Below are 15985 nucleotides of genomic sequence, written 5' to 3'. Positions count from 1 at the left end.
AAGTACAGACATGTCCATCAGGCAGCCCACCTCAAAATATCCGTAGGCCCTACCTAACCAATAGGCTATTTACAACTAGGCACAGTTACCAAAAAAGGGAAAATTTCATGCTTCGCCATACCTCCTCACCGTCCGCCTTTATAAGCAGTCCCCAGCCACTGCCTCCTTGCAGACAGCCTCTCCTCTGCTGTCCTGCCCGCAGCAACCTTGCAGTGTATTTCGCATCCACTGCCTCAGGGCAAGACCGTCTCTGCTCTGCTGTCCTGCCTCCTCGTCCCTTGTGGTATAGTCAGTAAACTTCGATCTTCTGTGTTCCGCCTCAGGTGAATTCTTTCACCTCTGGTGCCACTGGCTTCCACCAGATAATGGCCCCACTTTCAGGGGAGTCCCCATCCGATCGGGACAGATACCACATTTAGGGCAATTAATTTGAAAAGACACAGATTCAGGAGAAAGTATGACCTTATACCTTCATGTTAGCAAAAGTTCTCTTTCAGTGTGATTTCAATCTTAAGGCAACAAATATCATTCAGAACTCCCTATTAGGTACATGGATTAAGTGATAAATGTGAAGCATACCATTTTTGTGCTAAAAAAATAAAGAGGCATGATGAGATTGGGTTTTATGCCTGAATCATAACTTACTCTGAAGAGTATTTGTATGCCGGAAGAAATATAGAGTCAATATTTCTGAAGTAAGTGTAGGTTTTTGGGGAGGATGAAAGGTCACAACTCCTACTAATGCAGGCATTTAAAAACATCAAAATAGTCCTGTTAGTCCAGAAGAACCATTCACTCAACACTTTTCCCAGATATTATTTTTTATATTAACAGATATATATTTTTTTATATTTGTTATATTAATATAACAAGGAAGACAAATAGTAAATATCCACTCCCTGAAAAATATAATTGGAGCATCGTCTGGACACCACATTGATAACATGTTTGAGATGTCCTTTTCTGTCAATGTGACAAGAAAAGGAATAACATAAAATAATATCAACTGTTTCATTCTTTTTAATATGAACCGGGTAGCTGAAGTGGTTGGTGTGTGGAGAACAATATGGCTGTATAAAAGTAATTTTATTATTCATTCTAATCTCTACACCAATAAGGGAACTGCCATTGCATTGTTGTAATTACAGCCTTTTGGAAAAGGCAAGGTATTGAAAAGAAATGTAATGTGGCTCCTGCAAAGGAGCCAGAAGACTGTGGTCTTGTACCTTGGTGATCATTCCAGAGATTTATGTTTAGAAGAGGTGCTTTATAATTGTAACATCAACGCAGCTGTTTCTAGTAGGCTCAGATTTCCGGTGAGGTTAATTACTCAACAAAAATTGTCCTTTTCCTGTTTACAAGCGTGTATCTTCATTTGTGTCCACAGCCCTTTCTTATTTCTTCCATGTTGTTAAAACTGATTTTCTTTAACATTCTCCTAAGACACAGATCAACAAGGGAATCAGTTCTATTAAAGGAGATCTTTAGAATGAAATCAGCTGTGGAATGTTTTACAAATGTGGTTCAATAAACTCCATATAATTTCAAAAGAAAATGATGCATACAAGAGCATCTTGGGAATTAGCATAAAAACACTGCTTCACTTAGACTCATGCAAGAAGGACCTTTGGGAGAATAGGACTCCTTTTAAACAGCCTGATTGGGAAAAAAAAAATCTCTTACTGGGGTTCTAAAGAACACAATTTGCATATTAATAGAAGATTAAAGTGCCCATCAAGTATTCTGAAGCAGTTACTTTCTCTTGTCTATTTTGTTCTTCACATAAACATCTTTCATAATAAAAAGAAACTTGTGCCTTTGCTGCTATTTCAATGAGTCTCCAAGGTTTCCTATTACAATAGGACAGATTTTTTAAATGTCTAAAACCTTTGAATAAAGCTCTTTAGATTTTTATTTATTAACACAATGAAAGGGTTACTTTTAGGAAAAAAATAAAACACTGTAGAAGAAAGGACATAGAAGAAAAAGTTTTTTAAGGAAAACCTCCTCCTCCAAAAAACAGAAAGAAAAAAGAAAGAACACACAACTAATAAATGAATAGATAAAAACTCAAAAACTCTTCTAGTAAATGATACATATTTCAAAAGTGAATTTTAGATGTAGCTCCAATAAAAAGGGGACAGAAAAGTAAAAAGAGACATTTACGTACGGAAAAAAGTCCTGCAGCAATTCTAAGAGAGCTCCGTTGTGACCGAAATACAGTCCTTGCTACATATTTCCCACACTACTTCCTAATAATATGGGGATATTCTTGTAATGAAATGTAGATGTTCTTCCTCATTATACTCCATAAAATTAAAAATTCAGAAATATATTTGAAATAGGAAATGATAAAAATCAACACAAAATTCACGATATAAGAGAATTGCTGCATGTGCCAAGTTTTAGGCAGGAAACAAACAGAATTTATTTATTTAAGTAATGTGGGGAGTGAAANTAGCTGCCCTCAAGTTGAAAGACCCGAGAGTGCTTTATCTGGAGTTTGACAAGGAGCAGTCATACTCAGTCATATGGAACACAGATATTTTTTTCATTGATTTTAATATAAACGACTGCTCTTTTTCAGATATAGTCTCTAAGCTGAACAATTTATTTTTTAAAGAATAGCATCTTTCTGTCTCTTCAATTAAGAATGTGTGGGATAAAAGTGAATCGTATGTGGATTAGCTTTTCACACTCTCTCAGGGTCTTAAATGTGAAATAACCATTTCCATTATGATTAGGCTGGTATTCCCTCTCTATGAATGTATTATATGCACCCTCGGCTTGAAAACGATACTTCTAACAATGGACTTTTATACGCCTTTTTGGTCTAGCTTTTCTGCTTTTAGTTCCTAGGCCTCTCTAACCCCAATGACAAAGGAGTGCAGAGAAGTGTGGGGACGACAGCGAAGACAGCTTTGGAAAACTCATCTCACATGACGGGCTCTTTTCTCTCGCCCTAAAGATGCTAGCAAATCTCCCTTTCTCGCACACAGCCAGAGCCAGAGCATTCCCTGGCCCCTGCCCCAGCAACTTGCTGCTGCTACCTCTCATGGTCTGGGGATGTTATGAGCAGCAACTCCAAGTTTTGGCTTAACCTCAATGTTCCCCAATATAGTTTTTTTGTTTTTTGGCTCCTTTGCTTTTGCTTGTGTAATTTTAGTCCTCGAACTTTCCTGAAATGTCTACCTGAAATGTCTTACTACTTCGTCTGGATTTGTGATGTGTTTCTCTCACTCTTTCTCTTATTCTCTCCTCTCACTTTTTGATGCATGCTGTTTCCAACCATGTGGAGTTACGAAATAATATAAAATAAAAACTGAGACACCCAGAGAAAGAAGTTTCCCGCAGAGACATGTGTTCCTATCTCTTTCTCTCTTGTCATGAGCTGTGTGGGGAGACTGATATTGTAGACACAATATCAGTATTTTTAAGGGAAGCCTTTTTATAACAAGTGTTCTGGTAAAGAATTCTGAAGACTTTTGAAAACCGTTGTTGGGAAGAGGATCTAGCCAGTAAATGTTAGATAGACAGGAAACACAACGACACACCAAAGGTGACCCCTACTTTTTCATAGCTACTCAGTGGCAGTTTTGGATTATTTTAATATAATTATAAATATTATTTTGATAAAAATTCCCCACTATTTCTTTAAGAATTAAGGGCGGATAAATTACAAAATGCAATGTCAGGAAATGGTAGTAACTTGAAGGGGGTCCAAAGGTACAAAATTCCAGTTATAAATTAAATAAGTCACAGGGATGTGATGTACAGCATGGTGACTATAGTTGATAGTACTGTGCTTCATATTTGAAAGTTGCTAAGAAAGTAAATTTTAAAACTTCTCATCATAAGAAAAAAATTTTGTAACTATGTAATACAACAGATGTTAACTAGACTTATGGTGGTGATCATTTTGTAATATACACAAATATGGAATCATTATGTTGTACACCTGAAACAAATGTAATGTTATATGGCAATTATATCTCAATTCAAAAATGAAATAGTAGTAACTCTCTTTGTTGAGGACACTTCTATTTAAAATTTGTTCTAATGTTTATTTGTTTTTGAGAGAAGAGAGAGAGAGAGAGAGCATGAGCAGGGGAGGGGCAGAGAGAGAGGGAGGGAGACACATACCTTGAAATGGGCTCCAGGCTCTGCACCATCAGTACAGAGACTGAGGTAGCCCTTGAACTCATACATGACCTGAGCCGAAGTCGGATGCTCAAACAGCTCAACTACCCAAGCGCCTCTAGGACACTTTTGTTTTAAAAAGACAACCATGTTCGATATAATTATTTTGGAAAACATCTCAAACGACCTCCAATCACCAAGAATTTGGTTTGCATCTTGTTTGGATTGAATTCAGGTTAATTACTGCCATTGACTCGAAATTCCCATTCTTTACCTTTCAAGACATTATTTTGTCCTATGTTCTTCCTTTCTGATTGCTTTTTATTTTTCTTAACTTTTTGTATCTATTACTAAGAGAACAATGATTACTGCTAACATTAGCTACTGTTTATTGAGCAATTCCCACCATTGTCAAGATACTCTAACACCTTATGAGGGACGTATTATGTTACTTGAAAAATGAGGAAACTGCATTATTGACAGTTTAAATAACTTAACGAAGGCCACATGGGTGGTAAGTGACAGACTAGCACTCAGGTCTGTATGACTCCTGAAGTTCACCTTCTTAACCAGCATGCCATAATAAGGTGTCTACCACTTCAACTGCAGCCTACCTGGTAATTAATGGGGTTCTCTGAGGCTCTCTTCTACCCTTTCTTATATTCTTATGCTTCATTATCCCTAGGTAATTTCATGCATTCAGTGATTTGAACTCTTCCCAAAATATTGCTGGCTTCCAAATCTACAGTTTTACCAGAATTATCATATGTACTCCATGCCAGTTTTCTTGCCCACTGGGCACATTTACACAGATGTTCCCCAAACCTAAACAAAAAACTGTCTCCAGGAGTTTAAAATTCTGTGTTTAAAATTCACTACTCTTTCTGAATTTCTTAATTAAAAAGTAGCAATCATGTTTATCTAAGTCAATTCCTTCATTTTCCCCTTCCATTCCCTTCAGTCCAATAGATTACCAAATCTTACAAATGCTTCTCACTATTTCCTACTATATATTATCTAGTTCTCCCTCCTACATTCACTTTTCTGATTCTGGTTCTCTTTATTGCAAGACTGGTCTTCTTAATAGTTTTTGTTTTTTAAGTGGGTTCCACACCCACCATGAGACTTGAACTTACTACCTCAAGATCAAGAGGTGCATGCTCTCCTGACTGAGCCAGCCAGGCACCCCTTCTTAATAGTTTTAGTGCTATAGTATGAAGCTATGTATAATATTGTAGAAAATCTGGAAAATGAAAAAATCAAAGAGTAGAAATCTGAAATTACTTATAACCTTGTTATACAAAGAAAATTACTAGGCATATTCAGTTCTTCTAGCACTTGCTGTTGTTGCACATTAAAAATAAAGGTTCCTCCTTTACATCCCAGTATATAATTTTCTTTTACTTAATATGTCATTAACAATTTGCCCAAAATAATATTTTTCTGCTATAATGTCTGCTTGAGATTTCAATATAAGTTTGCTGCATAATTTGACCAGTCTTCTATTGTTAGATAGAGAAAATGTTGATGCATCTTCATGCATTTGAATCATAGTGCGTGTTTTTCACTCTTTTTAGGATATATCTGCTAAGTGATTAGCATGTTTATATTTTTTAATAAAATATCTTCTTTAAATGTTCCTTTTTAATGTTTATTTATTTTGAGAGAGCAAGAGAGAACATGAATGTGAGTTGGGGAGAGGTAGAGAGATATGAAAAGAGAGAATCCCAAGCAGGCTGTACACAGTCAGTGCACAGCCTGATGTGGGGCTTTATCTCCCCAACCGTGAGATCATGATCTGATCCAAAATCAAGAGTTGGACACTTAACTGACTGAGACACCTAGGCTCCCCAAATAAAATATATTCTTACAATAAAAGCAATGGACTTTGATTTTGAATAAATGAGGAAATAAATATAAGTAAGAAACAAGAATAGAATTTTTAAAAATGTTTATTTACTTTGAGTGAGGATATGCGTGAGAGAGTTGGGGAGCGGTAGAGAGAGAGCGAGACAGAGAATCCCAAGCAGGCTCTGGGCTGTCAGCACAGAGTTTGATGTAGGGCTGGAACTCATAAACTATGATATTATGACCTGACTCAGGCATCCTAAGAATACAATTCTTATTATCACATCATCCATGAAAAACAATTTATATTTGGCACATCTAGTTTTGTAAATTTTATATCTGTATATGTCACAAATGAAGTCATTCTGTATATGCTGTTTTTAAAATTCTTTTTCACTTCTCTATATAACTTTGTGCAAGAAATATTAGTTTATAAGATGATTTGTAATGACTAAAGAGCACGTAATTGTGTAGCCTCTTCTTTAATAAATTACCTAGTGCTGAACATTAAGGATGTTTGCAAATTCAAATTGCTATAGTAACATTGTTAATACCCAGATCGTTGCAGATAAATTTGTGCTACTTCTCTTCATTATTTTTTTAACATAATTTCTGTTCTTAGAATCATTGAGTCAAAAGATTAAAATATTTTTTAAGACTTCTGATAAATATTTTCAATTTTACCTATAAAATATTTTGAATAATTTATTTCAGCAATATGAGGGAGTATTTTTCTGCTCTGTAACAAAACTGATTTATTTCTTTTCTTTCAAATTTTCCTTTTTTAACCAAATATATTAAGAAAACATTTCTGTAATTTAAAATTTGATTGATTTCTTACTAATCCAGTCAAACATTTTCCACATGGAAATGGGCTAACAGTATTTTTTCTTTTGTTCTAATGGGTTGTGTTTATTCTTTAAAAGTTGTAGTTGAACGTGCTTTTTAAAAAATGCACTATGAAATGAGTGCTATTTAAAATACATAGTACAAATATTTTTTCCATGTTTGTCTTTCTGGAATTCAGGACATGCTACCCCAAAATATGATATCTTGGTATGTTGGATATTTTAGGCTGAAGAAGTTTGAGAAAATGGCAGAAGAAGGAAGGACATTCTAACCTTTCCTCATCTCTCTACCTTGAAATAGGTAATAAACCCTCCAAGGAGAGGTGCCTCCTATTGGTGTCTTCCAAGACAAGGGACACCTAGAAGAATCCTAACCAACTGGCCTTGCTGTTTCCCTCATATTCCTTAAGCTATCACATTTCTATATGACTGCCTATTCTTCATCAAAACTAGCCTAAAATACTCAGGTCTAACTGTTTCTTTGGGTCTTCATTTTCTTATGAAAAGTCATATGTCATGTAAAACTTATACAGAGTAAATGTGTTTGCCTTTTTGTTAATCTTTCTTTGTCATTTTATTTAACCACCCATGGACCTTAAAGGGTAGAGAAAAACTTTTTCCACCCATATAGTCTCAAGTTTCTTAATTTTGCAGATGTCTTTGATAATGTTGATTAATTAAAAATATTATCAGTCAAATCAATCTATTTTCAATTTGCTTTTTTCTTTGTTTTTCTATCCATAATGTCTATTTCCTCCAAACCAAATAAATAAATACTCACATTTTCCCTTTTTACCTTTATGGCTTAAAATGTATAAAATGTTCATCAAAGTGTTATAAGAAAGCAAAAGATAGTGAAGACCTTGATGTTAGGCCTTATTTACAAGCTAACAAGTTAGCCCACTCTAGTTTCAAGGATGTTGGCAGGAGACCTCTGGGTCAGAGATGAAGAACAATATATTGCTCACAGCAACAGTAGTGGTCAGGGTCGTAGCATTATTTTTGTGCCCGGCAAGTGATCTTTGATGTCCCTTGGGCAACACAAAGAGAGGGAGATGATACCTATTTATGCTATTGGTTGAACTGCAGGAAAAGAAATCTGAGTGTAGGGAATATGAGTCTTTTATGATGGGCAATAATTGAGCTTGCCCCTCGCTGTGAACGGAGACATTATATCTTCCCCGGCAGTAAGCAAACCTGCCCTTTATATGGGAGATACTACTTATATTCCAAGGCTGTTTGTTATACAAACACCTTTTAAAGGATTGATTGGAACAAAGGTCAGCCAATACCTTACTTGAAAGATTAGTTGAAATATGAGTGACCCAAGGAAGATTGTCTCCGAATGAAAGAAAATGTGTTAATCAACAGCTACATAATGGGTTATAATGAAAAACAAAATCTATTTTACCACTTTTGTCTCCAGATCCCATCTTCAAACAGAATCATTGTGGTCATTTTTGTTAACTTTAGTTTTTCTCATAGTTACTCCTATAGTGCCAAATAGTATCATTACATTGTGTATTAACTTGTCAGTAACAAACTGACAAATCCTAATTGATTAAAAAATCAATTTTTCCTTTCTAACATTTTTATGCCTTTGTTTCTTTTTGTTGCCCTATTGCAATAACTATGACCTCTACTCCAGTGTTAAATAGATGTGACATGAATGCATACTTTGTTTTGTCCTCATTTGTAGGATGGAAATATTCAAGATATAAACATTAATATGAAGCTAACTGCAGCTAATAGGTGTTAAATTTGTCAAATGTTTTTTCTTCATATGTAGAGATGATAGTGTGATTTCTTTTCTTTATTATTATTATCTTAAAGTGTATTTATTTTGAAAGAGAGAAGGAAAGCACACACGAGCAGGGGAGGAGCAGAGAGAGAGAGGAAGAGAGAGAAACCCATTCAGGCTCTATCTGTTAGTGCAGAGCTGAACGTGGGACTCTATCCCATAAACTGTGAGATTCTGACCTGAGCCAAAATCAAGAGTCAGATGCTTAACCAATGGAAGCACCTAGGAGCCCTTTATTAGTTTCTTAAACAATGAAGAATTACATTGATTTTCAAATGTTGAACCAATCTTCATTCCAGGGGTAAATCCCACTGGTCTTATTATATTATCATTTATCTATTTCTGGATTGATTTTCTAAACCATTGCTGAGCATTTAACTTTCTTTTCTTATAATGTATTTGTTAGGTGTTGATATCAGGACTAGAACATGTTGAGAACTATTTATTTCTCATAGTTCTTTGATTATTCTTAATAAATTTTTGATAGTAGTTATCAATAAAATTATTTAGGCTTGAAGTTCCCTTTTAGGAAAGTTATTTTAAACTATGAATTTAATTTCTTTAATTAGTATAAGGACATTCAGACTTTTCATTTATTTTGATGTCAATTGTTTCTAGCAGAACATAATTGATTTCATCTAAGTTTTTAATTTGCATGAAACTATAGCATGTCATTATTACTCATTCATTTTAATACTGGTAATTTTTTTTTTCTGTTCTTTTTCTCTTATTTATGTTTAGCTATATCGTGTGGTTTGTTTTTCTCTCTTCATGGATGTGTGTGAGAGCTTATTTTCAGAATATTTTCCACCTTTGTTAATTTTGTCAGATTTAGCAAATGCTGAACCAAATGCCCAGTTAAAGTAGAAGTACGACACAAATAAATTTGTCTTTTATCTTGGTTTTCTGATTTAACATGCAATATTTAGAATATATTTACCCATTGTTTATTTAAAATCCACATATAACTAGGCATCCTGTATTTTTTCTGGTGAATATGTAGAGTTTTCTTGTGAGGCTCGGGTATAAGGTGGCCTTACAGAGAAATTTTTTATGGGATACTGATGGAGATTTATGGGATTCAAAATTCCCAAATTTTAAAAGTGTTTTATTTATTTTTGAGAGAGAGAGAGAGCACGAGCATGAACAGGGGAGGGTCAGAGAGAGAGGGAGATACAGAATCTGAAACAGGCTCCAGGCTCTGAGCTAGCTGTCAGCACAGAGCTGACGCGGGGCTCGAACCCATGAACTGTGGGATCATGACCTGAGCCGAAGTCGGACGCTTAACCAACTGAGCCACCCTGGTGTCCCTTCTATTCAACATTTCTATTTATTTGGTAAGAAAAACCTGATCAATGCCAGACTATTATATGCTCTTGTTTATTTTTCTAAGCTTTGGTTTTATTATTATTAGACATAATAAAAGTACTTTCCTTATAAAGCTGTCAATATTAACAGGATAATTCATACACGAAAGTCATATAATATATTGCCTGGCACAAGCAATGTAACTGATAAATTAATAAGGTTTCTCTTACACTCTTAAGTTTTCTTCTGTTCAATTCAATTTTCTCTTTCAATACCTTTGCAATTTTTAATTCTGCTTGGCATCATTAGTTTTCTTGTGTTATTACCACATTTCATTCAGTTTTGTTCAAAAAATTCCTTTGCCCTTCAGCTAGCTGTCTCTTTATATTTTATAGTTTGTCTTTGTTTCAGAGAGCAAATATTTTCTTGAATTTAAAAGAGCATGAACAGATGCTATCTGAAATTTGCTTCCTTAGTAAATATTTTCTAAAAGGAGATTCTCTTTCTTTTTAGTGCTATACTTTCTCCTTTTTTCCCTATGTTTTTTATTTGTTACAAAAAATTCTACTCATCTGTGGGTGGATTTAATTGCTCTTTATTTATTCGTGTTTTTGGAAGAGTGCCTCCATGGCTGGTAAATGCACCAAAAGAGAATATCTGGATTCTTGTTGGATCACTGTAGTGTTCTCCAGGACCTGTTAGAATGACCTCAGCTATTAATAGAACTGCATGCCAGTTCTATGACTTAGCAACATCTGGAGAGAGTATGGGTTCTCTCAGAAGAATACATTTGCCTCTCTGTTCGAGCTTCTTTCCTAATCATTGAAGCCCTATAGCTGTATACTCACAGTTAGTTTTCTGTTGGCCTGATCTTCTTTCTAGGCTTCTGTTTTTTGCAATACCAATACAAAGCTCCACTATGCAGTTGCCTCTGTCTATCTGTTTACGCAAACTTGGCTGCACCGCTTTCCCCTACAAAAAGTGGGAGACATTATGTGTTCAAAGTCAACGATTACAATTTATTAGACTTCCATGAAGAATAGATCACACAACTAGGCATCAAATAAAGTAAATACATTTTTTTCTATTTGTTATACGCTTTCATTTCATTAATGTGTTAAGACAAGTTGATTGATGTAAATATTAACATAAACTACATTTTTTATAGTGTCTACTAACTTGTCTCATCCTATTTGCCTTGACTTTTTATCTATCTAGCTCATAAAACTAAAAGTATCCACAGAACAGGGTAAAAAGGGCTGACAGCATGTTAATGACAATGCTATGACTTTCTACTATCTGAAGTCAATTCCCACGTGGGAATCTTCAGTCTTTAATTTCCCAAGTAACAGTTTAGATAGAGAAATACTGTGCTCTTCTTTTGGCACCTTTTAATATATTTCTTGATTTAAATTTAATTTTTCTCCTTTCTGTCACTCTTTCTAGACATATGTTAAATCATCCCATTAAAGGAGACTAATGCCATTATTTAAACATTTTAAAATTACATTTAAATCAATTCAATATCTGTATTGCGTCAATTTTATCTCACTATTTTGATCATGCCAAATAATACTGTTAATGATAGGACTATGGAACTAGAGATATAGAAAGGTTTCACTTGTATAACCGACATATTTTCTTCACTGAAATTTATTTTTAAGGTATCTTGATGTCAATATAACAATATAATAAGTAAAAATATGTAGAATTTTTAAATATACAGAATATCACAAAGAAGAAATTTCTGTCCATAATTCTTCATACCAGTGGTTGTCATCTTCATACAGCAATTTCAACTATTTCCCGTGAACAGGGATAAATTTATATTTTGCAGAAAATTAGAGAATCATATAATATTTTAACATAACCTGGTTATTACACTAATAAGATACTATAAATATTTTCTATGTCATTGAGCATTTCTTTTTTGACATTATTTTAAATGGAAGCTTGGTGTTTCATTTAACTAATTCCATATTGAGGATATTTTAGGCTCTCTCCATATTTTCCCCATTTTAACAAAATTGTCATGGACACTGTTTTTTAAACACAGATGTTATTCTTTCTTTAGGGTAAATTTCTCAAGATGGAATTGCTGGATCAAAGAAGATGTGCACATATAAAGCTTTTTGTATACACTGTTTCATTTCCCCACTGGGAGGGTGCATCAGTGTATATTTCTACCAGCGGCCTCCTGCCAATTTTTAAAAGTACACTGTGATCTTTTCAATGTAGACAATGATGCTAAAGAGTTGAGAGCTGCTCTTTGGTAAATTCACAAGGAAATATCTGAGTTGGATAAGAAGAAATTCCTCTTTTCCAACCATATTTTCATTCCTACTAAGAATGGGGAGCATTAATACAGGGAAGTCATACAATATATTGCTTGGCACAAACAATGCAACTGATAAATTAACAAGGTTTGTCTTACACTCTAAAGTTTTCTATTCAATTCAATTTTCTCTTTCAATACCTTTTGCGATTTTTAATTCTGCTTGGCATCATTAGTTTTCTTATGCTATTACCACATTTCATTCGGTTTTGTTCAAAAAATTCTTTTGCCCTTCAGCTAGTTGTCTTTTTATATTTTATAGTTTGTCTTTGATTTAGAGAGCAAATATTTTCTTGAATTTAAAAGAGCATGAGCAGATGCTACCTTATTTCATTTGTTCTGCTTTGTGTACCTCACAGTACTTGCATTTGGGAGATATACAGAAGTATATGATATTGCCCCTTCCCTTATAAGATCAATCAGTGAAATAAATGTATACCTGCAATATGCTAGACAATAATGTACATCAATATTTGGTTAAAGTCTAATTTATTTTCTTTTTAACAATTTTTTAAAATATTTATTTTTGAGAAAGTCAGAGAGACAGAGTGCGAGCAGGCAAGGAGCCGACAGAGAGGGAGACACAGAATCCGAAGCAGACTTCAGGCTCTGAGCTGTCAGCACAGAGCTGGATGTGGGGCTTAAACCCATGAACTGTGAGATCATGACCTGAACTGAAATTGGATGCTTTACCAACTGAGTCACCCAGGCATCCCAAAGCCTAATTTATTTTCTAACATTAACATTATATGAATTCTAGCATATCAAAAGATTCTTGTGGCACAGAGTGAGTAGACAAATGCAGAGGGGTTGTGCTATGAGATTTTAATTGGATCTTGAGGGCTGAACTGATTTGAATAGGCTTCATGAGGTGAGCTTAGTATGAGCAAATCTTCAAACTGGAAAAAGAAAGGCACATTCAGGAAATGTAGGAAAAGAAAGAAAAACACTAACAAATACAGATTTCCTAATATGTGTTAATATCTACTCCAAGGACTTCATTCAAAACAACCGTATTAGTATTATTATTCTCATCTTACTAGATCTCAGGGAGGTTTAATTACTTTCTTGCCTAAGCATATCTGCTTATGACGTACAAAGGGCTATCCAAACAAAAGTTTTGCCTTAACTTTTGCCCAGTTGGTATGTGATTAGATGTGTGGTTTTAGTACTGACTTTCTTTTTCAGAGCCATCTAGTTTGAGTTTTTCTGTTCATGGCAGAGGTTAGTAATTCCAATATCGCAGTACTTAAATAAAAGGTCATATCAGTTAAAGTACAAAATATTACAGGAGACATGTCGTATCCTTTACATAAATATTAAGATACCAGCTGTGGCCTTGGGGATTTTGGGGTTTCTTAGAGCAGTTAGTGCTTCTTGTGTCACAGCTAAATAGTCATCCTGAGTCTGGCATCCAGGCATCTGAATGGTGCCAAGGTTAGGAAATCAGAAATTGGTGCTATAGTGCTAAGGTGACATGTCTCTGTAGAAGTGGGAGATAACAATCAGATACTTTATTTGTATCATATTTACAATTTCAGGAAAACTAGCAGCACCTTCAACAATACCCAAATCATGGAAAGAGCCTAAATGTCCAATAACTGATGAATGGATCAAGATGTGGTTTATCTATACGATGGAATACTACATGGCAATGAGAAAGAATGAAATCTGGCCATTTGTAGCAATGTGGATGGAACTTGAGGGTGTTTTGCTGAGCAAAATAAGTCAGGCAGAGAAAGACAGATACCATATGTTTTCACTTATAAATGGATCAGGAGAAACTTAACAGAGGACCATGGGGAAGGGGAAGGGGAAAAAGTTGAGGAGAGGGAGGGAGGCAAACCATGAGAGACACTTGAATACTGATAACAAACTGAGGGATGATGGGAGTGGGGGAGAGGGAAAAGGGGGTGATGGACATGGAGAAGGGCACTTGTTGGGATGAGCACTGGGTGTTATATGGAAACCAACCTGACAATAAACTATAAAAGAAAAAAATAATTTAGGAAAACTAGAAGGTTGTCACTTACTACGACCATTGGCAAAGTAAGCATTCACCATTCTAAGTGTGTGATATAATTATGCCTCACATCATGAGGAAGAAATCAAGTGGAGGGACAGTCAGCAGTTGGCTTGACTTCAGGCATCGGTGCAAGTCTAGATTAGTTGTTTTCATTGCAAGAAGAGCCAGGACATTTTCTCCCAATTAAAGTGTCAAGTGCAGGGTAGATGAGCTACCTATTAATCAGAACAAAATCCATGTGTATAGAAACAAGTTAGGTTACAAATGATGCGAGAATCACAAAACTATTTCTAATATAAATCAGGATGTTCAAACCCCAGTATATTTAAGGTTATGCCATACTCCTACCCACTAGGCTTTCTGTGAGTAGACCAGCCTGACTTGTACAAAATGTATGAGAATTAAGGGAGATAATGTTGGCAAGTTAAGCCAAGACCAAATTATGGAGACCTTAACAATAGAAACTGTCAAGCCAAGAACGTGAAATTTTGCAGAACCCTCTCTTAGGTTTAATCTCACACTGCACTATTTCCAACTTGCTTGATCATAAGAATCATATAGAGTGCTTTTTAAATGGATTCCTTGGCTCCTTTCTGCAAATTCTGATTCAGACAGTCTGGGAAGGACCCTGGAGACTGAACCGTTAATGTGAATTCTGTTATTCCTTGGAGAGTATGTTTGAACAATCTGCTAAGTGTCTCTCATGAGAATATGCTCCCTCTTCTATTCAGATAAGGACTCATTTATTGAACACTTCCTGTGAGGAAGGTGTTATGGGAGATTCAGGGAGGAATAAAGTTGAATCCTCAACTTAAAGAAGTTTCCTTTGTAAGTGAAAGATACTTCTGGCGTCTCTCTGAACTACTTGTAATTAAACAGCCATCTTATTAAGGGACCTCATTTTGATTTGATTTTTCTGATTTACAAAAGAAATGCATTTAAAAGAACTGATTACTATGCACTTTTTTTAACTTGGTTAAAAAAAGATTTAGGGTGTCTCTTTTCTTGGTTTTGTGTGTTTTCTATATTTAATCTGGAATTACATTGTACTGAAAATAAATTACTTTTATTAAATACATAATCATAATATTTATGTTTCTATGTTAGTTTTGGATTTGAGATACGTAATTCTCTGAATTATTAAAGAAAGGCTTAATTTCATCCAGAAATGGAAAGTTTCCATTGTTTATCTGTTCAACCAAGCTACTAGACGTTCAAAACCTCAGTTTGGGAGGTACTTTAGAAAGTGAGAAATATTTGAATTTTAAAATCAAAATCTTGGCACCTAAGTTCTTAACTCTTGATTATATAGAAAACATATAGAATTCAAACCTTTGTGTTTTCACGTAAGCTCAACCCTATAAATGTATCATAGCCCTGGGTTTCCACAGAGAGTATTCTCTGGGGGCATTCCCACCAAACTAAAAAGAATTCCCAAATGGAATACAAGTCACCATTTAGATTGTGTCCACACATGCAAAGTTAGATTGAAAATTGTGGTAATTATATGAATATTCCAAGCCCCAAATAGCTTTGCTTGAAATATTCAGATAATTGAGGCAATAAACATAGATTCTAGTAATTAGAAGGGACTCACAAATCCTCTAATCTGCCTCATTTCATAGAGGAAAAGCTGACAGCTACTTTTTTTAATTATAAGCCAAAAGTATTTCTTTGCC

General features: G+C 34.8%; 1 long non-coding RNA gene across 1 annotated transcript in view; it reads right to left on the bottom strand.

The window, feature by feature from the left end:
• Window positions 1-10799: 10799 nt before the first annotated feature.
• LOC144225868 (uncharacterized) overlaps window positions 10800-15985 on the bottom strand; it is a 262417-nt gene continuing 257231 nt past the window's right edge. Inside the window, exon 4 of the long non-coding RNA XR_013333446.1 lies at window positions 10800-10917. This is a non-coding gene — a long non-coding RNA (uncharacterized LOC144225868). The remainder of the gene's footprint in view (window positions 10918-15985) is intronic.

The sequence above is a fragment of the Crocuta crocuta genome, unplaced genomic scaffold (assembly GCF_008692635.1).
Source record: "Crocuta crocuta isolate KB4526 unplaced genomic scaffold, BGI_CrCroc_1.0 scaffold131, whole genome shotgun sequence".
NCBI classification, from domain to species: Eukaryota; Metazoa; Chordata; class Mammalia; order Carnivora; family Hyaenidae; genus Crocuta; species Crocuta crocuta.
The sequence above is the reverse complement of the archived record's forward strand: the minus strand, read 5'-3'. Positions and strand labels throughout refer to the sequence as shown.